General features: G+C 38.6%; 1 protein-coding gene and 1 long non-coding RNA gene across 4 annotated transcripts in view; one reads left to right on the top strand and one right to left on the bottom strand.

Annotated features, from left to right (window-relative positions):
* The window catches only part of MMS22L (MMS22 like, DNA repair protein), a 95,794-nt gene extending 94,545 nt beyond the window's left edge, over nucleotides 1-1,249 (bottom strand). The window contains exon 1 of the mRNA XM_042802908.1: nucleotides 1,167-1,249. The gene's annotated coding sequence lies outside the window, so the exon portion shown is untranslated. The remainder of the gene's footprint in view (nucleotides 1-1,166) is intronic.
* A 576-nt stretch (nucleotides 1,250-1,825) lies between these two features.
* Nucleotides 1,826-27,199, top strand: part of LOC116964974 — a 215,770-nt gene continuing 190,396 nt past the window's right edge. For 2 of the 3 annotated variants that reach the window (XR_004409064.2, XR_004409063.2), the window contains exons 1-2: nucleotides 2,957-3,489; nucleotides 4,475-4,518. This is a non-coding gene — a long non-coding RNA (uncharacterized LOC116964974). Of the gene's footprint in view, nucleotides 1,902-2,956; nucleotides 3,490-4,474; nucleotides 4,519-27,199 lie in introns of those variants that run through there. The other variant, XR_006166528.1, reaches the window with a different exon arrangement.

Here is a 27,199-nt window from a genome sequence, read left to right as displayed (position 1 = left end):
CTCAGATCAAGTGAGGACACAGATCTGACTAACGGTAATATCAAACTAACAAACAGACATACCACCAAGAAAGACAATCACAGTCTCATGCCCTGCCACACAACTCTGATGCGTTGTGCAACCTTACCTTCCTCTGTCACAACCTGCTCAAGAAGACACATCAGTGACTACAATAAAACCAAAATAGGTTCTTTTCCTTCTAGTTTCGCTTTATAAATTGATTAGTCATGAGGTTAAACTAGCACTAGGATAAAATAAGAGGCAGGAATGCATTAGAAGGCATGGGCAAGCTACTTCCAGCAAGACTTCATTTTGCAACCAGAGTAGCTATGCTATGAAAATACATCATGCATTACAGGCTCCCAGCTGTCCATGACTTTAAGGAAACATTCCAGCTCAAGTTCCTTCTAAGAAGCAGTAAATACACCCCGCCTGATAATTATGGAACCCTGAAATGCTACAGTTTTCAAGTTCAGAAAATTAGTGTATGACTGATTCTGATATAGCTTAAGTTGTAAGTTCATATTTAAAAAGTCAGACTTCCCAGAAGTCTGAAAAAAAAAAAAAAAACCCAAAACAAAAACCCAAAAGCAAATGAGAAGGAAGATCATGACCAAAAGAAGTTCACTTTATATTTAACATTGTAAATTAGTATTTTATACAACATACTGAAAGAGTAAAACTAGACAACAGGTGTCACAGACTTTTACAGTAATATGCAAACAATATAATTAAAACTCTAAATTAAGTGTTCAATCTCATTGCCGGCAGTTTTTGATGCCGTTCTTGCAGAAACCAGTGGCTAGATGTTGGTAATACAGAAGCTTGACTGAAAAATGAGCTCAAGTTAAAAAAAAAAAAAAAAAAATTCTGTCCTACTTCCCCCCCATTCGTTCCCATTCCTGCGGGGCCTTCGGCTGCGCAGCAGAAGCTTTTTCCTAAGTGAAAAAGGGACTTCAGTGCTTCAGTTTACAGCAGGAGCTTATGCACAGCTGGCAAGGCAGAATTAAGCAGCTTGAGGGAATGCCCTAACTCAGAAGAGTTTCCAAGGAAAGCCTGTTCACTTTAGGGTATCAGAATCGCCCCACACGATAGAAAACACTGGGGAAAAAAAAAATTACAGAGAGGACAGCTCTTCACGGTCGCGACTCACGCCAGTTCCGTACTTGCTCCGTCCCAACCCCGATCCGGCGGAACCAATTACCGACTTCAAGCACCGCAACCTCCCGGCCGCCCACGCCGGAGAACGTCCCAGGTGGCCGCGACGCGCCGGGGGGCGGCCACGAACGCGACGCCCCCCACCCGTGACACGAGCGGCCCAGCGGCGCTTCCCCCGGGCCGGGCCCCGCCGGGAGGGACTGGGGGGGGGGTGGGGGGGTGGGGGGCCTGCAGCGGGACGGGAGGGGGTACGGGAGGGGGGAGCGGCGGGTACCTACGCGCCGGCGGAAGCGCCGCTCGCCTTCCGCGCCCGGACACTTTTCCGTCCGTCCCGCGCGCCACGGGCAGCCCGGCACCGCGCAAGCGCCGCGGCGCCGATTGGCCGCCGCCTCGCCCCGCCCCGCCCCGCGCGGCAGCGGGGGGCGGGGGGCGGGGGGGGGGGGCGCGCGCCCGCCCCTCGCCTCTCCTTCTCCTCCCGCCCCCGCCCCCGCCCCCGCCCGCCGCAGGGCGAAGCGCCGCGCGCGCCCCCAACCGCCGCCCGCGAGGCGGCTGCGCGGCAGCGGGGCGGCCGCCGCCCCCGTCCTGCCCCTGCGAGCCGGCGGCCGCCGCGATCCCCTCGGGCTGAGCTGCTGCCTCCTCCCCCCGCCACCACCCCGGGAGCGCCTTCCGCCTCTCCTGCTGTGGCCGCCTTTACAGCCCCTGTCAGTTCCCAGTGTGCCTCTTGCTCGCTTCGGGACATTTAGGTGGGATTTCCTGCTGCCCCCCCCCCCATCCCCACCTCCTCCCGCCCCAGTCCGTAGCACTCTGGCAGCTCCCCTCAGGGCGCCCAAGTCCCCAACTTTGCTTTGCTAGGCGTCCCTTGCCTGGCCAGCCGGCGCAAGTGGTTTCTGATCTCCTCTCACCTGAACGCCACCATCTTGCCACTGCTAGTAAGTGCCCCAGACCAGACTGCTGCTTCCTAATCTTGTACTTAAACGGTCCGCTACCTTTCTTTGGTTTCCTTCTCACCTAGCCTGTACCTGAACCTCATTTTCCTTCTTCTCCTCTGCATCCTCAGTTCACGCACCCCCACGCTCCCTCACAGCCATGGGCGAGAGGTCCTGCTCTTTGATGCCTCACAGACCCCGATCCAACCTCCTGTCTGTCAGGTACTGCTGTCGAGACACAAGCAATTCTCATCAAGCGTGGGAAGTGGTGCTTAATACATTTGAAATTCCAGCCGGGTATTGCTCTTTTCATCTACTGAAGCACCTTCGTTGGGTATGACAGTCACCACAGAATAGGGGCCAGGGGAGAAAGTCCTAAAACCTGTGCCTGGCATAATGTAGCTTAAAATGCATACTGTGCACCTAGATGCTTCTGGCTCTTTTTAAAAAACTATTATTATTTTGGATTGCCTTGGCTTGATTTAATTTTAAAATGATTGCGCTTCTGGTTTTGCTTGGTTTTGGGGTGTAATTTAACAGCAGTGCATGAAACTTTTGTTTCTAACAAGAAAGTTGCTATAAAAAGTTTTGCTCTTGCTGCTACAGCTTGCTGTGAAAACTCTCCGGTGATTAAAAATGCTTCGTTTGCTCCTGTGTCTGTAAGAATCCCTCATTTCCTTCTTTAAATTCCTGTCTAATTAAAAAAACAGTACATCATGGTTAAATAAAACTGTACCCAGGATAACCCTGATTTCCATATGCAGATTTATCTGCACTGACAGCCCCCTCTCCCTCTCTTAGTCTGTTTCCTCTCTCCCTCCCTTTCCCTCTTTCTCTTCCTCTCTTTCTCTTCCTCTCTGTCTTTTCGTCTCTCTTTATGTCTATTGCATTATGCCTGAATAATTTTCATCTTTTTTTTTTTTTTTTTTTTTTTTTTTTCCCTCCCCTCTTGCACGCACATGCTAAAATAACGAGACAAAGATGCAAGGTGTTGCTGCAGTCCCTATCTCCAGGACAAAACCAAGAAAGCTCGTGATTGCAATGCCACCTTTTTTTTTTTTTTTTCTTTATTTTTTTCCCCACCCATGCTCAGTGATTAAACTTCCCCAGGATAGGGAAGAAAAAGGAGCTGGAAATGAAATAGGGTTCAAGAAAAATCCCATTGCTGCAGCTGCAGCCAGTGGTGTCTGCTGCCAGATGTGCTAAGGTTCCTGGGGTCCTTGACACTAAAAGGCAGTATTAAAATATTTGGAGACAAAAGCTGCATCCTCAGTGATCATTTTCTTTATTTAACATGGCAGCAGGCGCCGTGTGGGGGAAAATCAACATGCTGGATGTTGAATTGGACTTTTCTCCTTTCTAGGATGAAAGGATGTTATCTATCCCGTGCCAAGAGGGAACTGAGGTAAGAGAGCTGATCCAGCTTCTGCTTTTTCATAGTATATTTCCTAACCATCTTTTCTGAAACGGCCTGTGTATATATATGTATATGTACATTTATATATGTCTGTGTTTGTATATCTGTGTCGGTTTCAAATCAGTAAGTGGTAATGTGTAGGCTTTGTTGTTTTTTTTTTTTTTTTTTTTTTTTTTTTTCTGTCTTCACATCAACCCAGAGAAAGTTAATTCACAATATATATTCAGAGCTTGTTCGGAAGGGTCATTTTGTGTTTTTTTTTCTGAATACGTTTTTGTTTCCAGAGAAGACTTCAGCAGTGACATCATGGTCGACTGCTGATATTAAGACCGATTTTCAAAGTCTTAAGGGAAAAAAAAAAAAAAGAAAAAAAAAGGCCAGTAACTTTGTGATAAGAAATTGTGCTGCAGATTCATATGCTCTATTTTTCAGTTGCACTCTAAATATTGGAAGTCTTATTAAAGCGATAGTGAGATTTTTTTATTATTATTTCTAGCACAGAAGCGATGAATGCTGCATAATTAAGTACAGTATTTAATTTGGCTGTTGTGAAGCAAAAGAATAAGGTAATAATTTTTATTGTACTAATCAGACTCAAGATGTTCTCTGTGTTAATTGGGTTAAAAAAATTGCAGTACTTATTAGAAATTCTAATTTCACAATGCAGCACTGACAATAAGCTCAGCCAGTGAATTATTCACATCTTTAATTTGCTCTCTTAATGACAGTGTTCTGTAATCAGAGTGCAGAGACTGCTTCCTATGCATTATGTATGATGTTCAGGACTTAAATGCAGGACATTATGAAGCCTCTCAGTGGCTCAGTAATTAGTTTTCCACAAGACAGGGCTTAGATATTCACAGATAAAAGTCTACAGTTGAGATAATGTTAAGGTGGTGACTCATGCTAACAAAAGCAAGGAAGTTCAAATTTAATGCTGAAACTGCTCTCCGTTCTCCCTCATTGTGCGTAGGTGCAGGGGGAGGGGAAGAAAGTCTTCAAAACTAGCCCGCCATGGTGAGTACGATGCGGACAGCCCAGGGGGGCAAACCGGGGGCTCATTTCGCTTTGGAACCCTGGTTTTGGCAACTTTACTGATCAGAGGGTGGAGGTGGAGTTGCGATGTGGGTCTCTTTCTAAAGGTTGTGAAAAGGGCAAGTAATGAACACACCATCAGAGAGCAATCATCTATAGGAGAGATTAAATGTATTTTAAAGGATTTTAGCTGAAACTCAGGCGTTTGTTATGTTGTCAAATTACGATGTTTTGAATGGGAGCTACTTTGTTATTTGTAGAAACTTTGAGAACACCTGATGCTTGCTATATTGCTGCACCTATTTCAGCTGTCACGGTCTTTAATGTAAACACATTTGAGAAAACGTGTTACTTTTTTAACAGTTCTCACCATCCGAAAGGTGACTCATAATGCTGGTTTGTTCTTTTTTTCCTTGGATCATTTACCTGGTGTTACATCACGTGATTTAAATGTAGGGGATATGCATGGTTATGTAACTTTCCTACTTGTATACGCTGCTGATTATAGAATAAAAGACAAGAATATTGAAAATAAGTTGGAAAATGTTACTTTTTCCATACCTAGTCACTAGTCAGACTGGCAGCTGTACATTTGTCCTGTGTTCTCACATTAGACCAATCATAAATTTTTACTGGAAACAAAATATCTGACAAGAGATGGTTATTTACTTATTTTGTGTTAAGTCTCCAAAGAATACTCTGAAATAAACATGGTCTTGTGCACTTTTTACAGGATTGAGATTCTAATTCTTAAAGATGATGTGCCAATAAAAGTTTTGGGTTTAAAAAAACCCACTAAAGTTCCCAATTTATTGGTCAAGTACAGATATGGGATTAAGAATTTTGAGTACATCTAGATTTTTGAAGCAAAATATTTTAAAGTTAATTCCTTCAAAAACATTTCACCAAAGACTACATCTGGAATTTGGTGTTATTACCAGCTGTTGCTAGTGTTGTCTGGCCTTAAGGCCATTGGACAAGTTACTAAGTAATTCAAAGTGCTATATATTGTGACTGGATTACATATTATGTTTATGTATAGTCCAGCCCTGAGAGTAATTATTGTTAAACTGTTGAATAAAGATGGTGCAGACTAGATCAGTGTAGTAGCTAGGTGATCAATAACTAGATGATTGTATCAGAATCCAAGTGATTGTCTACATTAAGAAATTGATAGAGTCTTTTGCAGGGTATGACTTTCATTCCAACTCCAGATTCCACAGCAAGTGCTGCTGTAATATCACTGTCGCTACATAGCTACATTTCTTTGGTCATGTTGAAAAGAGCTCCAAGAAGGCCTTGTGCCCATCCCCTTACTCTTCCTTCAAAGCCAGGATCAATAAAATCTGTCTTTTTTTAATGAATGCTTGCCTGTCTTCATAAAGATTTGTGATGATTACTTTCCCAAGTTATCCCAGCATTAGACTGTTTTTCCCACTAGGAAGATTTTCCTGCTTTCTGATCTTAAACTTAACTTGCTGAAAGCAAATTACTTGAACCTATTACTTTTTGCACAGTGGTTACAGGGAATTTGTTTTCCGCTTTGCAGCAGACTTTTAAGTTTTTGAGATTCTTAATCATGTTTTCACAGTGTTCTTCTCATGGTAAGTGCTTGTGACTGACCTGATTAGTGATGTCTGGATGAGAGCCATCATATTGAAAAGAATATCTGAAGTGTTCAATCCTCAGACGATTGTTTCAAGGTGTAGAAGCACTATTGGAGAGTCAAAATTTTAGCCTGTGCCTGTTGTAAAGCAGCTTGGGTGGCCAGAATAAGTTAAGATCTGAATTTTTCCACATAACCCCAGCCAGACTGGACAATCCAAATTTGAGGCGCTAGAAAAGTCAGGTAAGAAAACTTTTTTATGAAGGTGGCAAGGGTTGTTAGTGGTAACCAGAAATTAAGGTCCAAGGTTAACTGTGCATCAAAGATGAACAAAATGTTTTAGATAAATAAAGACTAGAAAGTTAGCCCATTCTAACTAGCCTAGCAGACTGGTTCTACATCTGAGCTATGGATCTGGGAAAGAGCAAACTGTTGTCTTCCAAGTCTGTTAGAGTAAAGTGGAGGTCAATTTATTTTTAGCACTGAGGAAGAAAGGGCCCAATACATTCCTAGGTCAGAGGAAAACAGTTCATACTGTCCATCAGTTGTCATGGCATGGGAGGAGAACACTTCCGAAGCCAAAATGGAAGAGTCATGTGTCTGAAGAATTAAAGATGACTTGTGATGGTTCTAGGGGATCAGGGTTAATATAATCTGGTTGTGAAGACATAGTGACTACCAAAAATATTGTAAGGACCTTTATGTGATTAGACAAGCATCTAATTAATATATTTGGAATGTAAACCGTTTACTGTCCTCTTACTGGCTTGTAACTTGCCATGTTTAGGAATACTTCAAGTTTTTTGGAGTCATCTGATTCATATTTGTGTATGTGTTCTTCTATCAAAAAGCCATGGAAAGTTTTAACTCAGTGCAACTTCTAGTGATATCCCTAATAAAAAGTTAAGAAAAAATCATCCACGATATATTTCCAGGAGTCGTATTTTGTGCTTTTATTTATATTGTTCCAGGCTTAAGTACCATTATAAATATTAGGTTCTGAAGTAGTATGATGGGTTAAGTATTTCCAAATGTCTTCTCATAATCTGGCCTAATAATGCAGTCCTTTCATATGCATAATTCCCATGAAAACCAGTGGGAGTACTACATTGTAGAAGGAATAATGGATACACATGCCAAGGCATCTCCCTTTTGAGTCATTGTTTTAACTTGATTGACAAAGAATAAGATTAACCAAAAGAAACAAATAGTGAGACTAGAAGGAGAGTTACTGATAATATTTTGAATTCTAAATTTATCTGTTTCTCCTCTGAAAGAGATATGCCAGTGGAATGACAGTAATCAGAATATCTAATAGAAATATCAAATTAATTTACATTTACTAGTGCTTTCCAATAAATATTTCACACGTAGATTGTATTCATTCTAGTCAGTAAAATTCCATATAATTGATTTGATACTAAGAATTCCAACCTTATGTATAAATCTATGTATATATTATATAAAGTACAATAGTGATAAATATTCATACTATAAACTCAGTTTGGGCTTTTTTGCAAAGTCAAACTAGAAATAGCATAATGTTCTGTATGAGTTCACATACTCAATCTTCTATAAATGTAAATCCATAAAACTGCAGTTCTTATCTTCATCCATAGTAGGCCAGAAAAAATAGTAGTAAGAATACTTAATACCTCACAAAAGCATCTCCCTTCCAACTGGCCTTTCTTCTGTCTCATCATCTGTACATACTTTCTGTATTGACTCTCATTATGGAGCTACTTTGTATCCTCATTAAACTCCAGCTTTCATTGCTCACTTGCTAATTTTTCAGCCATTCTTTTTAAACTTTTCCCCATGCTTTGTTTGAAGCTTGGGCTTTTACTATTCCCAAAGCATCCCTTCTTAAAACTCTTCTGTTATGTTGCTACATGAGTTGACAACAGTTAGACTGCTGATGTCCTTGAAATCTCTTCCTATCACACTTATCTTTTTTCATTGTTTTCTCTAAGTATCCTATTTCTTGTCTCTTTATGTTTAGATTACAAGATCTCTGGTGAAAACACTGGGAGGGTTATTCTGGGCTTGTAGAGAGGGCAAAACAGAAGGCTTTTAGGCTCTATCTTAATACAATGAATAATCCTAACTGTAGTAATACAAATAATGTGTGCAGTTAATCAATTTAACTCTTACCCTTTCAATTCCTGGTAATGGGCACACTTTTCAACTCCTAACAACTTATTTGCAGTAGAATTCCATCTGGATCCCAGGAATTTGGCAGGTCAGGGCAGTAGAAAGCTGAGGAAGAAAGGCGACGAATCAGGCAAAGCAGAATTTATCCTCAGTGTATTTCTGTTCAGTGCTCTCTGTTTATTACCTTTGCCTCTCCTATGTAATACTTCATCAAAAAGACCCTCAGTCCAATAACAATTGTTCTGAAAGCTTTTTGGCTCTTGGGTACATAAATTGTTTCTGGTGTGTGGTACACAGTGGTAATATAGACTCTGTAGGTACAGCTGAAGGATTATGTCAGTCCAGCTGTAGACTGTTTTTTTTTGCCAGAAGGAATAGCTTTAGCTGAGAGTAGCTGTGGTGGAGAAAAAAAATTTCTGTGAAAAAGAGACATTATAAAGCTGTGGTGGGGGCACCACAGTGCAAAGAGGGGTCAGGATGTTGACAGACATTGCAACTTGCTGGCAAAAAGACTGGCAGGGAGAACTGTGAAGGGTTGCTGGACAAAGAGGAACATAGAAATGGGACTGAAATAAATAGGACTCTTAAGAGCTGTGAGATCTTACGCATAAATACATGCAGGCTTTAGAATCAAGGTCAGGCTGGGAGAAGACTGGAGAATATGCAACATCAAGGAGGAGTTTGTTTAAAGAGGGAGGGGGAAAAGGTATTGCACAGTCCCGGCAAGAACTAGTGCTTTTAAGATGTTGCGATACACTCATGTTCTACATGTTGGAGGATGGGTTTCCGGCTATGAGCATTTTGGTGTACTGTGTGTTGGTTGTATCAAATGTGAGGGGATATGCGAGGAAGTGGAAGGCACAACTCTGCAATTGAGTATGAAGTTTAGCAGGAACCTCTGGTTAAACCATATTACAAACTTTCTGGTGCAGAATTTTAAAAACCAGAATATTTGCTTTACCATCACTGCATGGATTTGTAGTTGACATTTGAATGAAGGCGGTTGTCGTGGTTTCCAAACATAGCCCCACGCTAGCTACTATGAAGAAAATTAGCTCTATCCCAGCCAAAACCAGCAGAGTGATTAATTTGAAAAGAGTATAATTCTGTGAGGCCAGCTATGACTCTCCAACTCACACTAATGCTGTGAAACAAGTCTGGGTTCCTGTTTGCTAGTCAGCAAAGCTCTTTTTCTCCTGGCTTGTCCACAGGCTGTAAATCTAGAAAGCATATTGATGATCTGTGTGGGTATGAACGTGGGCATCACACAAAGGTACTCTGAGTGTAAACCACATTTTCAAACAGGTATCTAAAGAGCAAAAGAGCTAGCTGTAACCAGTGTAATTTGAGAATTACAGTAATCATTCAAGAAGGTGGATTTCTCATAAACTTAATCTGTGCTTTCCAAAAGTATAATATTTTGTCCATTCTTGTGTCATCTTGGTAATATTCCTTTTCATTTCGTCATTGTTTCATACTCTTTACCTAAATGTAACCTGCTAAAAAGAAAATTTCAGATGACTATTGTTGTACTTAGCATGACTTCAAAGATTTTGAATTTAAAAAATCTGTTGTTTTTTTTCCCTTTGAATTTTATAGTAATACTTATATAATGGAAGTAAAAAGTGCCCTGCGTATGTCAGGTCCTCATTTAGCAAGCTGGAAAACAGAGATGTTGTTAGCAAAAAGGATACAAAAGCAATGGTTTAAAATCAGTTTCTTATTCTACATAGCTTATCTGTGTGATTTCAGGAACTCGGTTCATCCTTGTATCTCCATTCCTCAACTGTGTAATAGAAAAGGAAATTTTCCTACTTTTTTCAGAATCTAAAGTTCAAATCTCTTTGGACCATATGAATTTTAATGCAGGTTTTCTCTCTTAGTATGTCATTAAAGCACAGCAGTGACATCTTACTCTCATTTAAAGTCTCCAGGAGGCTCCTAGATATTCTAGGACTTGAGCAAACGTATAAGAACAAGTTGGTATGAACAAGTGTGGAAATTAACAAATGTTTCCAACGATCAACAAAAAGAAGTTTTGTTGAGCATCTCTCTAGTGAAATTCCTGAAAGGAGATGGGGAAAGAGCTGATTTTTGAAATGAAACAAACAGTTTGTGGAAAGGTTCATTTAGTATGCTGACTGAGAAACATCTTTTACACAAAACATCTTTTTCTAACTAGTGTATTTCTAGATTTGCAAGGGAAATCTGTCAAAATACTCATTCTTAAAAGAAGTTCTTCATTGAGGTCTTCAAATTTTAATTGAGTTCTATAGTTTCCTTTTATTTATTTTAGGTCATCACTGCTCTGTTCATCTTTTGCACACCTTTATTGTGATTTTTCATTGCTATGTTTCTTAAAACTTGGTAATAGCACAATAATATAGACCTGAAGCTTTTCTTCATTCATTTAGTTTTCATCAACCGTGACACTTATTTCAGTGTGTGGGATGAAGTTGTCCAAACAGAGCTACTTTTTAGCTAGCTATACTAAAAACATATTTATAAAACTATTTCCTGTTGGATTTGTTAGCTTTTTTTTGTTTTGTTTGTTGGGTTTTTTTCTGTGTGTTTTGTTTGTTTTTTGTTTTTGTTTTTGTTTTTTTTTCCCCCCCAGGGAAAAGTGAATAGTGAAGAAAGGAAGACCTTTTTCTTTAAAGGGATTCCAAAACCTAATAGGAATCAGCAAAACCAAATGATTTTTAAAATGTATATAGAAACCAGTACAGGTTGGCTGAAGATGAGCTGTTAGCCAGTGCATTAAGACAACTGTATACAGATACCACTTCTCATCAGTTGATCTCAAAGCCTTTTCTAAAGTAAATGAGCTTAATCTTCATTTTGCAGATGCTCTGGCTACCTATTTTGTAAAACATGGGCGTAAAATTATGTAATCTTTGTTTTGACAGCAACCGCTTAAATAAATATGGCTGAAACAGGCATTCTGGTTGAAGGGTTCATGACAGCAAACTTCAACGTGATGTGCAAACTATTCTGAACTGTCTATCATGAAGAAAAAAGGAAGAGTTTTGCTCCCAGTATCTAGCCTTCGAAGGGCTAGGTCGCATGATAACTGAAAATAATGTTACTTTTATGATCCTATCTCTAGATGTCCATACTATGATCCGAATATGAGTCATACTGTCTTTTCTGCAGAGAAAAGTTTTATGAGACAAGAGGGTGATGATGATGTCTGATGACTAGATCTGAAATCTCCAGAGGCAGATTTCTTCCTGGCAAAAGAGGAGAGGAAGTTTGTCTGTCTGCCACTGGAGTATTTTTCCACTTCATAAAATGCCTTATATTTCATTCTGTCTACAGTATTTTTAGTAAACGCACACGTACACAAACAGAAGCTGCTAGGAACTATAGTTTTGTAGAGATTTATCAGGTTTCCTGATGAGAGTTTTGTACTGTAATTTGCCAGGTGTGCTTATATGACTTAGAAGTACATTAAACTTTCCTTGTTGTCAGTCTGACGTGAAGTTTACGCTTGGAAAAATGGAAATAGAGAGCAATGAGAATAAATTGACAGCTGTCTCACATTAAGCTTAAACTACAGAAATGAAAATACATTATCATGAAAACTGCATTGGAAAATGTGTCTCAAATTAACTAGTGGGCATAAGTAATGAATCATATCTAATTTACTGTTGTATATTCTAATAGATTTAACAGTACTTTCCAAAATAAAGAAACTTTTATTTTAAAAATAGAAATTGTACAATGGTATTATATAACAGATTATATCTAATAATGTCAAGTATTTTGATAAAAGCTGTAAAATTTTGTTATAATTATGTTTAGAGCTAACCACTTTTAGTCAACCTTATCCAGTAAAACAACACTCCAAAGATATTCTCATTTATGCCCTGCTCAGATTTATGTGGTTTTCAGTATATGGCTATCCTTTGTGGACTAAATTAGAAAAATAACCTCTCCCAGTTCAACACTGAGTGTAAGTACAAACGGAATGTTCCAGGAGATTGTGGCAGTCCATTTGAGAGAAAGGAGTGAAGTCCTCTTTTACGGCTATTCCTTTCGGAAAAATGCAGTTTCAAAGGTGCATTGAGTGAATGGTATTTGTGTTTCACCAAGGAATGAACTATACATAGCCCTGGCAACTTTGAGTATATAGGGCTCACCTTTGCACTTTGACAGGAAAAGCTCTTGCATAATCCATTGTCCTGGTGCATGAACAAATGTGGTTCTCGGCAAAAAAAAAACCAAACAGACCCTAAGATCTGATCATTTAAATTTGTGACAAAAATTGAGTTTCATTCCGTTGTGCTGGACAGCTGCTCACCGAAGCAAACATTTGAAGCATCAGATATTTGAGAGTAGATTCCTCCTACACTAATAGAAGGAAAAGAGTTCCTTTTTTGGTTTGAGCATAATGAACACCAGAGACAATATTGTTGGTTGAAATGATAAAAATTGTTTCGACTTAACCTGGAGGAGGTATTAGCCTATTTAAGTTGAATTTTGATTTTTTTTTAATGGAAGGTATGATGTCATAAAGTGTGAAGAAAAAAAAAAAAAAGTCAGCAGGAAACTTATTGAGAGACTTGGAAAAGAGAATAAATGTCACTGCTCAACTGTCATTCAACTTTCTAGGTACTTACCAATACAGAACAGCTTTATACGGCTCAGTAAAGCAGATGTACTACAAAACTTTACCAGGTTAGTGGAATGGAATGAGTAGGAGAATTTATACCGAAAACCTGGCAAGTTATTTTAAAATAGATTTATTTAGAGGTTTTTTAAAAAATAAGAGATGATTTATTTTTTTCTGCCTTCAAGTTATGAATATGCAGTTTGAGATACTTAAAGTGATCAAGCTTTCTAAACCTCTCTTTTTAGGAAATTGTTTCTAAAGTTTTTAGGATTCACATTTCTGATGGCTTTTGAATATTTTGATCTTGATTTTTAGTATTTAGCTAAGTCATACTTTAGATCTTTACAGGAAAGCAGCGATCATCTTTAGATAAATGTTGTCAGTCATCTTTACTAATTGAATCTCTTGTATATTAGCACAGTGATACAGTCTTTTTAAAATCAATACCATATCTTAATACTTCTCAAAGCAAGCTATTATTAGCACTGAAATCAGCTAGATACACCAGATAATCATAGCTACACAAAAGCTACCTATCCATTATAAGTAAACAGTATGATAATTAACCCACAAGATTTTTCCTGACCCTAAAACAAGGGTCGATCAAGCTGATTATGTCTTATTTGAAGTGCAAAGACACTGGCTAGGGACTCAAAAAATAATATCACTGAATTAGCATATTGTTTTATTCAAGCTGATATGTTGTACATCTTAACACACCAGTTAAATTGGACACGGCTTTGTGCTGACACAATACTGCTGTCTACTTCTGCTTCAGGAGCTACCTTGATCTGAACAAATTTGTGGGCTATCTTCCCAGTACTCTGCTGCAAACATGAACTACAGTCTTTCACCATACTAGTTTTGAATAGTAGATTTTGGGAAATCAGGGTTCAAAATGTCAATGCTTCTCAAACAATTAGTTGGGAAGGCAAAGTAGTCTTCTATTTCACTAGTGTTAATACTGTTTATGAACTTTCTCTTATTCCAGTTTAAATGGAAAGATTGTTAATAAAGTTAAGTTGTCACACAAGGCTTAGTATTGTACGGTAGTCTGATAGGAGATTTTTTCCATTTTAATTCTGCATTGTGTCATGGTTTAAGCCTGGTCAGCCGCTAAACGCCAAGCAGCCGCTCACCCGCCCTCCCCACACTCGGGAATGGGGAGGGAATCAGAGGGGCAAAGGGAGACTCACAGGTTGAGATAAAAACAGTTCAATAACAGTAACAGAACAACACGCTGACAGCAGTACCGACAGGTAATGTACCATACAGCTGCTCACCTCCCGCCTGCTCCCAGCCGGTGATCCCCAACACAAAGGTGCCGCATCTGGCACGGGAGCTTTGACCTGCTCTGTCTCCGACCTGGGCCGGTTTACCCCTCCTTGTGCCCGAACCAGGACACATTGTTAAGTTGCAGTAATAACAGAAGTGATATGATTAATCTTTTGTTATTAACAGTGCTCTCCAACTGCTGCTTTCAACCCACATACAGGACTGTGTAATGTCTTCCAGAGAGATCCAGTAAAATGTAGATAAAGATAAGTCTAATCCTAGGAATTTTTTTATTTTACACCCCCCCCCCCCAAAAAAAAATAATTTGGCAGGAAATAAATTGAAAAATTTCTGACTTCTTTTTTAATACCTGAGCTTGGACTTGTGGGTGTCATCTTTAGAGGCAGTGGTAGTTAACTTCTTAACAAAGCTTTGCTCATGAACATATTTTGGTGCCTCTGCTCATTATTCTTTCCTTTAGATAGTACAGAGGGGTCACTTATATAAGGAGCAGTGTAGGGCTGCTACCTTTCTGGACCCTATGAGTCACCAGCAGCATAACCCTCTAAAGAAAAATACAAAGACAACTTCAAGTTCAAAAGAGGAACACAGCCTCAGTCTTGCACAAACACAAATGCTCTCTGCTGGGAGAATATGCCAGGGAAAGAATTATGGTATGTTTGTTATGTTCTTCTTTTCCTTCCCTTGGTCTGCTGTCAGAGATGCTGTCACAGGCATGATATTGAACCAGTTGAACATCTGATCTGATCCCATTCAAATAGTCTGAAAGCAACTGTCTGTTATATCTAAAATCTGATCCAAAGGATAGGTAATTAACTTCCTAATACAAAGAAAAGTGTGGCATAGTAACAAAATGCACATTTCCTTACACATCGTACATTTCTCTAGCTTTTTGCAGCACTTTTTGGCAGAATGTTATCAAGAGTAGAAGATGGTTAAAATACTTCAATACCATACCATCTTTTGGATATTGTTTATGGGCATGATTCCTGATGATCAAGAGCAGTGAGAACTAGATTGCCTGTCTTGGTGATTAAAATAAGACTTGTGGAATTTGGTTGCCTGAATCCTAGAAAATAACCCTGGAAATCAGTGCTGTCACAGTTACCTAAACCTGCATGTGCCTAAAACTCAGCATGTATATGTTACCATGATCTTAAATTCCATGGACACTTAAATTTAGATTCCTGCAGGTAGTTATCCGGTGTGACCACTGCATCCTTGCTTATCTTTAATATCTGTTAAAATCCATAGATAAAAAGTAGTGGCATTGAAATGCTGTCTTCATCTTTGAAGGTGTGTGATATGCTTTGGAATAGGTACTCGGTACACTCCCAGCGCAGAAGGGCAGCACTAACTTCTGCATAAATGCCTAAGAATGATCACATCTCTCTTTTCCTGCAGCCATTTTTAACTACCAGCTTGTTCAATAGTTTGAGGGGAATGGTTGTGGAAGGGGAGCTGGTGGGTATTGGGCTTTTTGGTACTAAGCCACTGTGCAGGCAGGAATGCCAGATTGACAGGGCAAGGCAGAGTAAGAGAGAGTGACCGGCTCCATGCCGGGGAGATGGAGGGAGGGGAAGGAGCAGCACACTGGTCTGTTTGTATAATTTGAATTGGAGGGTTTTGGTTTAAGAAACAGTTCTGTAAGACTAAATACATTGTTATTTCCTATGAGTTTGTATTTGTGAATTGATATTTTAATTGAGTAATGGTCAGGCTGCAGTGTAAACTCTCCTTTATTAGACAAGAGAGAATCAATTTGAAAGAGAGGCCTTGACTGAGAAATAGATTCTGCACTGCTAAGTAAAAGTTGTGTTCATTTAATTTTCTTTTAGCTGGCAGATACCCTATCCAGCTGCCTGCTTTCACAAAGTTTGTAAGAATGTTAAATCTTTGAGACCTTTTCCCGTGTATTGGACTTAGATGGAACTGGTTACTGGAAGTGATCAAGAGGAGCTGAGCAAGGCAACAGTAGTCATTTTTCAGGAAACCATGTAAAAAGGAACAATAGTCTTTGGTCCAAGGAGCTTTTTGTTCTCTCAGAGTCTACTAAAAATGCTGCTAAGCTTGGTGTCTTAGTAAAGGTATGGTGTTTCTTTCATTTAAACTCATTTAAATATACTCATTATTCCTTATTCATAGAAATCTGATCCATATCCTGAAGAATCAGGTCAGGTGCCAGGCTTCTAGGAGTAACAGCTTCTGATGGAAAGCTATTACTGCTTCTTCTCTCTACTTTTACCCTAGAAAACTGCACCGCACACCCTACATTCCTATTTCCTTACTCTCCTCTGCTCTTCATATCTCTATTATTTTATGGTTTATAGTATTCACACTTTTATCCCTTTCTCAAACGATTGTTTTACAATTGATTATTCACTTTCCTATCTCCAAATTATCCATTCCTTTCCCTCAATACTTCATAATCAATGGCAAAAAACTTCAGAAATTATTGCCAGGTAGACATTTTGTGTGCTTTTTAAAAGCATCAGGTTTCTTTCTTATTGCTTTAGAAATCTTTAGAAGTTTCAGTTAAAATTATGTCATTTCATGTTATCGCCGTGTCATCAATTTTCTTAATCTAGGAAAAGAAAACAAATTGGAATATGTCTAGGAACATGAAGTGATAAATAGTAAAAAGTTGACAGTTGGTAGTAGTATTTTATTAGAATCATCTTTGCTAACAACTCCTCTGGTACCTGTTATATGTGCTCATGAATAGCCACTGAACTAACAGAAAACATCTGCTGCTTTGGCTGAATTTAAATACCCCAATGTGATAACCTTGTAGAGAAATTTACCAGTCGCCTAGAATTGAAATTCACGTACCAGCCCTGATCCATCAAAGAGAACAAGACTCCACACATCCAGAAATACATGTCAGGAGATCCAAATGCAGAACCAGATTTTAAGTGTTGAGCATTATTTTGTATTGTTATGTTTTACACAGAAGTTAATGCTTCAGAGGTAGAGTACTGCAATTATACAGGTAAATATTCAGGCCCTGACTACAATGTAGCCTTAGAAAAAAAAGACAGCAAACTTTGTTTATTTAAAATTGGATTCACTGATACATGCATGTGTAATTTTATAGTGAGCAATAAAACTTTACATGCGAGACCTGTTCATATTCCAGATTCCTCACATTTTCTAGAATTCTTCACCGAAGCAACACTTAAATGTTCCTTTTACAGTATCTCAGGCAGTTAGAAGTTGTTTTGGAAAAGTATTTTCTATGCTATATGTTGAAATTGATTTTCCAAGAAAAAAATACCACTCTTACATACTTGTGCATTTTCTGTGATTATTCATACAGTATATTTTCTTCTGATTGTTATCAGTTGTGTTTGAAGTTTTTACCCTAATTCTGCTTATTCTATAGAGAAAAGACTATAATCTTTCTAGATATGGAACAAAATAATTTAAGTCCAAGCTCTTGGTCAATGTGCATTTGAAAAATTATACTTACCTCTTCTATTGGTGAAAGTGATTGACTAATAAATGTTTCCTTCTCTGGAAATCATTGAGTGGGCTTACAGTTTTTCACTGCTTTTTTTCAAACTAAGTGTCATTTAGACTTTAATGGAGAGTGTGTTTTACTTAATGAAATCTCAGCTGTTATTTTCCATCTTCTGTCTTTTAGGTTTTCCAGTTATTTATTAGAAATAGTTTTGCTGTTATGACTTAAGGAATCTTAAGGTTGTATACTTGCTACAATTACTCTTTTTGCTTTTTGAGTGTTTTTTGTTATGTTGGGTTTTTTTGTTTTGTTTTGTTTTGTTTTGTTTTTTTCCTAGCTATTACAACCTGGCTTCTTGCTATGGGCTTGAAGATCAGATATATTGGAATGTGGTAACCATAAATCTTTTAATCTGTATTGGGATTTTATCTTTTCATATGGTTTGACACTTAGAAACAAATAACCACTTTAGTCTGTCAAAGTCTGTATTTTCTGAATCAAAAGGAACAGTTGGGGGGGTGGGGGTGAAATGCAAAGTTTGCTCTAACAGGAAATATTTAAATCTAGTTTGAGCTTTCATTCTTGAATATCTTTAGCCCATATCTGTGACATAGTTCTGTAAAATCCAGATGATGAAATCTTTTGCAGAAAAGTAAATGGTTCTGATTGAAGCATAGTTTATTAAATTCTCAGTTGTCTTAATACTTTAACAGCTGGAACAACCTTGAATCCTGACGTAGGAGTTCCCGGGGCTGCTTCGTAAAGGTGCTTTGCTATTTTTCTGGGAAATTTACACGGGGGTACCCTAAGACCAAAGTTTCTGTATTTGATACAGTGTTAGCGGAAAGTCAGTACTGGTGCAGGAAGGAGAAACTTTGAAGAGCAATTCACAAAGTGCTTGTTGTAGCAGTTCTGGGGACTGACCCAGAGTTAGCGCTATGTTCTTGGAAAAAAGGGTAGCAAGACCTTATTTTTTTCCAAGCGTCTGTATATGCAGGGATATAAGGTAATATACGTATTTGTAGGTGTGTATATGTGTTTGTGTATACTTAGTTACATTGATGTTTTCTACAGAGCTCTGACTCCTTGCAGTATCATCCTCTGCTTGGTTCATTTGGCTAAATGATAACATTATTCCATGAGTAAGATTATCTTCAGTCCTTATTTCAAAAGGGAAAGGCAGAAGTTTTTTATATACTTCATTTTTTTTGCATAGTTACATTAACTTTATATTTTTTTTGTATATATGCTTGTGTATTTATTACCTTACTTGACATAACAATAGTTCTGCCTTAATAAGTTTATATTTTTTTTCCTTTTGATTATATTATTTTCAATGATTTATAAAATTCTTTGGTTATGATCTTGTGAACCAGGAAGAACTTGTTGATCATGTGTTACTGCTCATTCTCAAGCCCTCAGCCTTTAAGAGAAATTAATTACATACTAAATATTTCTCAGGTATATTGTTTGCTCTGTATATAACAGATGTAGTAATCTGTTATCTGATCATGAATGAGAAATACATTAGTTTGTTCAAATACTAAAAAGTAAAAATGGTATCCATATCCATGAGGGGAAGATGGGTAGTCTCCAAGACAATTATTGTATGAAAACTGGGTATTGCACACTTTTTATTAATTGCATTGGTAGCTGGCTTGGGGCTTTCCATTTTCAGATCAGAAGTTCTAAGAGGCTGAGAAATCTGTCATATCTAATATGCCATTTTGCAAAAATAAATGGTTTGCCAAAATTCCCAGCAAGCTTAGGAGTTTAGCTGTATTTTCCTTATCCATTAGGCATCTCTCTTTAGCATATCACTAGGAGGTTTTGGTACTGCCATTTGGTTTAGTATTTGCAAGATGGTTTATCTTTTTCTTCTTTCCATTTTAAGCACACTGACTGGCTTTACATATACACAAAGTTTTGTTTTGTTTTGTTTTGTTTTTCTTAGAAGCTGATTTGGAGATGTTCACACTCTGTCCCTTTGCACATTTTTTCAGATCTGTTAAAATAGTGTCTTTGAGTTTCAGGTTTGATGCCAGTGAAGTTGCATCATCTTTTGTCTTTCCCAAGTACTCTGTGCCGTAGATGTGCTGGAATTGAAAGATGAAAACTTACAACTAGCTTTGGCAAAGTGTTTAATTTTAAATTCAGACTGAAAATATTTTATTGTTTTCTTATACACTGGCTGGCATAGCTCCAGTACTTATCCTTAAATTCTTTTTTTTTGTTTTTATTGGTTGGTTTGTTGTGCTTGAATCTCCCTTCTTATATGTCAGTTGTTGTAACCAACCAGTCAGACTTGCTTCATTTAGTAACCAGCAAATGTATTTACCAAAGAGTACTATCTTCCCATACAATGGTAGATTTCATCCTGTATCCTTGGGAATAATGGAACAAGTGTCTCAAATAATATGTTCTGTTTGCAAATGCATTTATAAAAGTTTCTTTATAATTGTTCTTTAAATTATATGAAGATATTTAATAGAATGGTATCATAATAAATATATGGTTCTTACTAACACTGAATAATTAAAATTGGTGGGTCTTAATCTGGATTCACTTCTTAAAAGTTTGCCTTGGTTTAAACCAGGAAAATTACAGCTTTTTTTATTTTATTTTTGTGATTAGTCTGTTTAACTTCTGATTGATCCCAGGTTTTGATAGGCAAGCAGAGGAACTAGAAGGCTTTTCAAGATCCCTTTTAGTATCTAGTTTTTCACTCTATTATTGTATACAACTATTTTACCTATTTTTGTGTCTGGTGTTTCATTGTAAGTAATGCTAGTTTTCGCAGTTGCATAATAGATGAGTAACTGAGACTTTTTTCCAGTCATGTCCAGTCAGTTAATTGCTCGTCTTTTACCTTTGTCATTTTTGAGTTCAGGTGACCAAAAATCAGAAGATTTTTCAAAGACGGAATTATAATTCATATTGTAATGGCATGTATGTTTCATGTTGTTACCTGCATATCTTTCTACATTCTCAAATGCTAGGAAGTTTTAAAGTAGACACTCTAATCTAATCTGATTGTAGCATGAATTAATAATTCTAAAAAAAAAAATGAAGTAATTCAAAAAGTTTTTAATTGATAATTCTTCTTCCCATATATTCAATAACACTTGTGTGTAAAATCTAAAATAATCTCTTAAGTTTCTTGATCAGTGGAGAATTCACTTAACTAAAGAAAAATTAGAATGCAGATCTATAAGCATAGAACAAATCCTGTTACTTTTTGCTAAAAAGTTACAAAAAAGAGGGAGTGTTCCAAAGAGCCTATATTGAAAGACTGGTAAACTTCCTTCAGTATTTTATCTATATCTCTAAAATTCACAAAATTTTATGTAAACAAAACAGTACAGTTGGACCAAATGACACATTTTTCTGTGAAGGATTTAAGGGAAATAAGAATGTGAAGAAGGGTTGGTTTGTTTGTGTTTTGTTTTTGTGGTTTTTTTTTTTTTTTTTTGTGTGTTTTTTATTTTTTTTTCTTCAGCTATGCAATTAAAAAATGAAGTTGACACCAAGTGAAAGAATTTGAGTCCCAACATTTGGAGATCACAAGATACAGAGCTCTTTGCACACAAGAACAATGAATTCAGTGTGCCTCTGTTGTTTATAGCTTTTTCATTTTAATCAATGCTAGGACTTTCTGTACTTAAAACTTTCTTTGACATCCCACATGAAGGGAAGCCAGAAGTTCAGTATTCCTGTAGCCATACTGTTTCTAGAAATCATTCGTTGTTCTATCTTGTTTTGGGGGAGATGGCCGCCATACAGATTATGCTGGCTGTTGCCTGCTGAGATGTGGAATGTTGATATGATGAAGAAGCCTAAAATTTCAAGGATGATTGATTCCCCACTGGTCTGTGGGGTACGATGAAGTTTTGTGTGACCTACCTTTGCATTAAACTAACAAAAGACAAACATCAGCAGGTAATACTAAAAACTGTGGTGTGATCCTTATGTGCTTTAAATACTGTATTAGGCAGATTGGAACATCTTAAAAAAAAAAAAAAAAGCACAAAAACTACCTTATGAATAAAATTGTCATATATGTAAAGAGGAACAGAAAGTACAAAACTGAGGTCAGTACTATTTTCATTTATCTCTAATGTTTTGACATTTCTGTAAGTGAGCTAGGAAATCCATAAAGACTAATTTAATTGGCAAGGATTAAAGAGTACATAGGAACGGACACTCAGGATGTGTATACTTGCTTTCAAGGACACTTTGAGTAAAATATATTTATTATTAAGTGAATTGAATGGTTCATTTTGTTTAATTGGCTCATATATCAAGCATTAATTCTTCTGAATACTCAATGTACAGTATACAAATTACAAAGTTTGTAATATCAGATATAAAAAATTATTTTGTTTATTTTAGTTACTTTCACACCCTTATAAGGAATACCTGTCTGGTAATCTGAGCCCTTTCATAAAAATCGTAAGTTATAATAAATGTAACTCAAAGAGTCAGTATAATACAAGAAGTGTCCTAATAACTCCTTGTTAATCAGTAATGTTCAAAAAATAGATATATTCCATGTGCATAATCTGTGATGTAGTTTCTCTGAAACAAAAATGCAGGGGTTTGTGCCTGCTGTAGGAAATTAACTAATCATCATCTGAAAAGTTAGGTGTATTAATTCTGGAGTTAAGAATGTGGTTGCACACTGAATACCCAGCAACAGAAAACACTTGGACGTTGTCAGGAGAAAAAAAGAAATTCCTCAGAGCTGAGGAGGAGCCAGATGTGCTTTCAAGCAAAGCATCTGAGCCAACTGAACCTGAGCTATGCAGGATCACCAGGAGGAAATGGTGAGCAATAGTAGTAGGTGACTCCATGCACTGGGGGGTTGGAGACAGCCATCTGCCAACCCGACCTGCCGTCTAGAGTTTTCTGCTTGCCTGGGATCTGGATCCAGGATGTTGTGGAAAGACTGCTAAGGCTTGTCCACACATATGGCTGTTACCTCCTGCTGTGCTTCCATGTGGGCACAAATGATACTTTTGGGAGCAGTCAAAACTGACTACAGAGCTCTGGAGTTGATAGTTAGGGATATGGGTGCCCAGGTGGTGTTCTCAGTCTTGCATGAAAGAGGAAGGGGTGTAAGGGTGCTGCACCTCAACACTTGGTTGCGGAGCTGTTGATAGCAAGAGGGGTTTGGTTCCTATGACCATGGGACCCTGTCTGAGGATCATCATCTGCTTGGAAGAGTTGGGGATCCACCCCTGTGAGCAGGGCAATGGTATCTTTGCCAGAAGGATGTCTGAGCTGGTAAGGGGGGCTTTCAACTAGCCATGTTGAGGAGGGCAAGAGTTACTGGCAGTCCTGTAAGAGAGTGACCTCAGAGTTAGCAGCAAAAAGCCTGGGGTGTTGTAAATGAAAGGGAGCACAAAAATCAACAAAACAAGGCTTAAGTGGAGTCACCTCAAGCATTTTTGTGTAGACACTGAAGTACCTACAAGGCACCATTATGAAAAAAAACCCTAGACCCTTTCTGAGAAATGAGCATGCTGGGGTGCCTCTCTGATGTACCTGTACACACCAATGTGGAGAGTAAACATGAGAACATATGTCTGTGCTGTTGCAGGGCTATGATCTTGTTGGGATCACTGAGATGTGGTGGGATGGCTTGCATGACTGCAGTGGAAGGATACAGGCTCTTTAGGAAAGACAACCTGGGAAGATAAGGAGGTGAAGTTGCACTGTATGTGAGAAAACAGCTGGAATGCATGAAGCACTTCTAGAGGTGAATGATGAGCCAACTGAGGGTTTGTCAGTAAGGATTAAAGAGCAGGCCATCATGGGTGATACTAGTGGGAGTCTGCTATAGGCTGCCTGACCAGAAAGAACAAGTGGATGAGGCCTTCTACAGACACCTAGAAAGAGCCTCACATGCTCATGCTCTCATTGTTGGGGGGACTTCAACTACCCTGATATCTGCTGGAGGAACACCATGGTGGGACATGAGCCAATACAGGAGGTTCCTAAAGAGCATCAGTGACAACTTCCTCACCCGAGTGATAGAGAAGCTACTGAGGAGAGGTGCTCTCCTGGCCCTCACACTTGCAAATAAAGAAAGGTTCATTGGGGATGTGAAGGCTGAGGGCATCCTTGGCTGCATTGACCATGAGATGGTGGAGCTCAGGATTCTGAGAGAAGAGAGGAGGGCAAAAAGCAAGGTAACAACCTTGAACTTCAGGAGAGCTGACTTTACCCTCTTCAAGAATCTTCTTGGAAGAGTCCTGTGAAATAAGGCTCTGGAGGGAAGAGGGATCGAAGAAAACTGTTTATTATTCAAGGGACATATCCTGTAAGGTCAAGAACAGTCCATCCTAATGATTAGGAAGTCAGGCAAAAATGCCAGGAGGCCTGCATGGATCAGCAAAGAACTCCTGGCAAAACTCAGACTTATAAAGGAAGTATAAAGAAGGTAGAAGCAGGGGCAGGTAACCTAGGAGAAATAGAGAGGCAGTGTCTGATCATGCAGAGACACAGTTAGGAAAGCCAAAGCCCACCTGGAACTGAAGTTGGCAAGGGATACCAAAGGCAGCAACAAGGGATTCTGAAAGTACATAAACGGCACAAGTAAGACTAGGGAAAATGTGGACCTGCTGCTGAATGGTGCAGGGGCCTTGGTGACCCAGAACATGGAAAAGGCTCAGGTACTGAATGCCTTCTTTGCATCAGTCTTTTACTAGCAAGGCTGGCCTTCAGAAATGACAGACCCCAGAGACCAGGGGGTAAGTCTGGAGCAAGGAAGACTTACCCTTAGTGGAAGAGGATCAGGTCAGGATCAGTTAAGCAAATTGGACATACACAAGTCCATGGACCCTGATGGGAATCATTCATGAATACAGAGGGAGCTGGCAGATGTCATTGTGTGGTCACTCTTAATGGTCTTTGAACAATCATGGTCCCTGGGAAACTGATGGAATAACTAACCCTGGAAACAATTTCCAGGCACATGAATGACAGGAAGGTGATCACAAGTGGTCAGCATGGCTTCACCAGGGGAAGCTATACTTAACCTACTTAATAACCTTCTATGATAAAATGGCTGGCTTGGTAGATGAGGGGAGAGCAGTGGACATTGTCTACCTAGACTTTAGTAAGGCTTTTGGCGCTGTGTTCCAGAAGATCCTTATAGAGAAGCTGTTGAAGTATGGGCTGGCTGAGCCAACAGTGAGGTGGATTGAAATTTGTCTGATTGACCAGGCCCAGAGGACATTGATTGGTGGTAGTGTAAAGTCTAGTTGGAGGACAGTAGCTAGTGGTGTAGGCCAGGGGTCAATACCAGGTCCAGTCCTGTTTAACATCTTCATTAGTTATCTGGATGGTGGGGCAGAGTGTTACTTAGCAAGTTTGGTGATGATACAAAACTAGGAGGAGTGGCTGATATGCCGCAGGGTTGTGCTGCCATCCAGAAGGACCTCAGCAGGCTGGAGAAATGGGCTGACAGAGACATCATGCAGTTCAACAAGGACAAGTGATAAGTCCTGCATCTGGGGATGAGTAACCCCAAATACCAGTACATACTGGGGGCCAACTGGCTTGGAAGTAGATCTGCAGAAAGTTACCATGAGGGTCCTGGTTGCAATCAAATTGAGCATGAGCTAGCAGTGTGCCCCTGCAACAGAGATCTAGTGACATCCTGGGCTGCATTAGGAGAGTGTTGCCAGAAGGTCAAATGAGGTGATCTTTCCTCTCTTCTCAGCACTGATGAGGCCACACCTGGAGTGCTGTGTCCACTTCTGTGCTCTCCAGTACAAGAGAGATGTGAAGCTACTGGATAAAGTCCAGTGAAGTAATGTTGTTTAGGTTCTAGAAGAATTATCTTTTAATGGTTTCCTTTAGAGTAAATAAGCAGAGGAAAACTAGCTTGTGTCATGCATACCAAAAGTTTGATGCAATGTATTCCAAGGTATATTTGTTGTCTACCTACCATTTTAGCTGAGCATTGCTGAGAGGAGAATTGAGTTCTTCGCACCCATTTTGAAAAGACTTTTGTAGAAGCAGTAAATCTGCTTCATACTTCTGGTCAGATTTATTTTAGAAAAAAAAAGTAAGTGTGCAGTTTAGTTCCAATACATGTTTTCCATAAACCCAATAATATTTAATCACTGCTCTAAGTCAATGTAGCTTTATTTGTGATGCCATCACATGACTGGGCTAAATCGTTATTTCCGTAGCATTCCCACATCTTAAAAACAGACTAAGAACTACATAATATTTCAGAGAGATTAAAGGAATACACATTTGAGAACACAAATTTTTGCATTGTTGTTGTCTTTATATTCAGTGTCTCAAAAAAACTCTTGACACCTATAAAAAAGCAATCTATTTAAATAATGAGAAGTATACAGCTGTACATAATTTAGGCACACCATAATTAAATATTCTATCATGAATAAAAGCATGAGTACTTAATTAATTGTTGGCTTCTTTGTTGGTGCCCAGCTGACAAAGAAGCCAATAAGAGCACCAAGATGTTTTTAGTGATGATTTACACATCTCTAATACGGCCTCTTAGCCTAGTGGTAGAATAAATTTGTAAATGAAAAACATTTGGAGATGAAAAAGCTAATCCTATAGTTTTAGGTGTGCTGTGATTAATGCCACAGCTGTGAATGAGCAGTCCAGGAAAGAATTCTGGTACATTCTTACAGCATTTAACAAATTGCAAGGGAGACTAGAGAGGTCTTTAAACCTTCCCATTAGCATTTACCAGTGCAATACACACCCCTGCATCACATGACTGAATCACACTTTTGGGGCCATGTAACTTTTCTATTCCCCCCATTCAAAATATTGAATGTACTGTGTATGCTGTCAGGTAGTCATACTATGTGCTTCTAAAGAGTGGTGAGAAAGGCAATGTAGAGGAATCTATATTCCCTTTGCAGTATTGGCACCCTGCTGAGCAAGTATCTCCTCTTACTCTGGGACAGCAGCATTATATTAACTGTTTCTGAAGGAATTTTCTAATAGAAGTTTCAACAGAAATATAACAAAGAAGTCTTTTGGATATATTTTTTTTTTCCCACTATGTAAAGAAAGTGTTTAAAAACATAATAATTGTCTTTTAGAGGAGCTATTTTATTTATTTTATAAGTGATTAACAGTGCAGTATTAACATATTACTCATGTTGTTTAATTCATTAAACTATTGAATATATGCATATAAGTGCCTGAATGTCCCACACTAAATCACTACTTTACTGTGGGAGATATTTGTGTAAAGATGTGAAATGACGATTTCTTCAGAGAGACTACATATAAAAACCACCTATATACCAAACACCTCGTTGTGTCTTCATTGGAACTGCATACACATTAAAATTAAGCATGTGTCTGCAGTGAACTGGGGACCCAAGCAGAAAAGTGACAGAAAGATGAGATACAATCAAAATATGTAGAGTTATAGGCATATATTTCCCTGAGTACTATGTAGATAAACAAAGCTTCAAAGCATTAAATTTAATACAAGCAAGAAATTTTAGAGGTGATGTTT

The sequence above is a fragment of the Tyto alba genome, unplaced genomic scaffold (assembly GCF_018691265.1).
Source record: "Tyto alba isolate M040663 unplaced genomic scaffold, T.alba_DEE_v4.0 Super-Scaffold_40, whole genome shotgun sequence".
In the NCBI taxonomy this organism is placed as follows: Eukaryota; Metazoa; Chordata; class Aves; order Strigiformes; family Tytonidae; genus Tyto; species Tyto alba.
The sequence above is the reverse complement of the archived record's forward strand: the minus strand, read 5'-3'. Positions and strand labels throughout refer to the sequence as shown.